This window comes from Apis dorsata, unplaced genomic scaffold (assembly GCF_000469605.1).
Source record: "Apis dorsata unplaced genomic scaffold, Apis dorsata 1.3 scaffold_52, whole genome shotgun sequence".
Classification (NCBI taxonomy): Eukaryota; Metazoa; Arthropoda; class Insecta; order Hymenoptera; family Apidae; genus Apis; species Apis dorsata.
In genome coordinates, this window is record NW_006263353.1 from 2,212,533 (window position 1) to 2,214,873 (window position 2,341).

Genomic DNA, 2,341 nt, shown 5'->3' on the forward strand with positions numbered 1-2,341 from the left:
ACGATTTAAAGATGAAATCCATCAGAATTCCACGGAATCGTGACGGTTGGGATCTCGTGACCCCGTTCGAGCCAGCTTTTGATCACGTCGCCGTCCGGAACGGTGCACGCGTTTCTCGCCGCGACTCCTTCGTCCTCGTCTCGACGGTTTTTGCGTCGGCCACGTCTCGAGAGAGCCGCTACCACGGGAGAGAAGTTTAAAGGTAAACGGGTTTCTCGCAGACGCGAGCATCGCCACATCACCAGGAGGCTATGGCCTCTCTCGGTCAGATTCACCGGCCGTACGTAACGCGTCTCGAGGTTTCAGACGTTGCCTTTATTCTCTCCTTATTTTTCTTTATTTCTCTTCGTTCTTCTTTCCTTTTTTTTTTTTTTTTTTTTCTGTTTTAGTTTCAGTTAAAAATACACGGTATTCTTCCGTTCGAGATGATCCGGTTAATCGGCCGGATGCTTTGACTTTTCGAAGTCGAATGTTCGATGACCCGATCCGTACAGAATCGTTTAGGATGACCGTGAATACTTGAAATATATTTCGAGGATACGAGGAAAGTTTTCGATATTTGTTTTTTTCTCTTTTATTATTCTTGTAAATTGTTATTTGAATTTGTATAACGATCCAAAGTATGAATAATCGCGATATTAAATATTTGAAAATTTATATATTTTGAAGCTATGAGGATCTATTATTCGCGGTTTCAAATATTATTTTATCAAATTTTTTTATCTCTTCATATAAGAAATTCGTTTAAACGCGTTCCTTCCCGTCCATCCGAAACGAAAATGTCCGCGGACCTTGCACTATCGTGCAAAGCGTTCGAGATGTTCTTATTATTATTGCGTCAAAGAGACGTATTAGACGTTAAGTAGCGTTTAATAGCACCTGTTACGTTACTTCGTCCATTCCCTTATCTCTGTTAATGATATACAGCGGCCAAGACACAGTAAATATCCAGCATATGGTACATTTAAATTAACTGCCACAAGTGCACGAGTATCATTATCATTTCCGTAAGGAAATAAACGTCATTGTTGTGTCCATAAAGTGAAAGATAATAAATTAAATAATACGCAATATAATCTTTAAAATATAATTTTATGCGGCTTTACGTTCAATTTTACTTAACCCTCTATAATGTAAATGAAAAATTATAAATACGTATCTATCTATCCTTTTTTTTTTTTTTTAAATCTTGTTTATCCCATCTTCTTATCATTACGCAATTGTATTTTATTATTTGTAATAATAATAATAATGATAATTTTTAAATCAAAATAAGAAGAAATTATTATATCACAATTTTTAATTATTAAGCATAGAAAGTTCCATTACTTTATCGATTATTGAAAATTATATAATGTGAAATGATTTATATACAAATTTTTATTTTAACAATTGTTGAGATGATCAGAAACGGTATTGACGCGATAGAAAGAAGAAATAAATAATATTTGAAAAAAAAAGAAAACAAAATATTAATATTGATACCGATTGAAAAGAAAGGATTGCAAATTAAAAAAAAAAATTTTGAACTCGCATAAGAATAATTAAATATTTCGATTTTTAATTCGGATTCCTTTAAGTCATCGGTAATAAGAATCATCGATTATATGGAAATTAAACAAAGTTCACTATCTTTTTTAGATATCCTTATCTCCCCCACGTGACATATGGCGTGTTTACCTGTCGTCCCTGTGCAGACCATCTAGTTTTCACGATATCATGCTACTTGCAGTTAACTAAAAATTCTGTTCTAGCACCTGATAGTTTCATTATTAATCTTCGTATATGGCTTAATATATTGGCCAATCGTTGGTTCAGATACGATTTCCAATTGATAATATCCGCAATAAATAATATTTCGTATTTTTCCTATTCGATTCTATCGAAAAAATTTCAATACCTCTTTAAAATTCAATGTTTTAAATAGCTTCGAAATTTATTCTTATTTGAACAACGCACAACGTGGATTTAATCAGCAACTGTAAAAAGTATTACGATTTTCTGTAAAAAGAAAAAAATTCAAAAATTCATTTAATTTCAATAACTCCTTTAACAAAGATAACTCCTTTTTTGATTACATTGAAGGGTAGATTTTGGAAGACAAGTCGAGCAGAAAACTTGGTAATGCAAAAGTGTTAATGCTTATCGAGTTACAAGTGATTCAAGTTAACGTTAGATGAAGCGAGACGCAAATAGAATCGGACAGCTCCATCTTCGTCCCACTGTCGTGTCATTCTATCTTCGTCTCGCTTCATCTAACTTCAATAGCTTGGCGAATAAGTATCTCGGCCAACATTTTTGCGTAACAACTTTTTTTACGTTTTTTTTTTTTTTTTTTTTT

At 33.1% G+C, this 2,341-nt stretch overlaps 1 protein-coding gene across 3 annotated transcripts in view; it reads left to right on the plus strand.

Annotated features, from left to right (window-relative positions):
- The window catches only part of LOC102674422 (RING finger protein 44), a 34,268-nt gene that overhangs the window by 20,652 nt on the left and 11,275 nt on the right, over positions 1–2,341 (plus strand). The window lies entirely within an intron of this gene.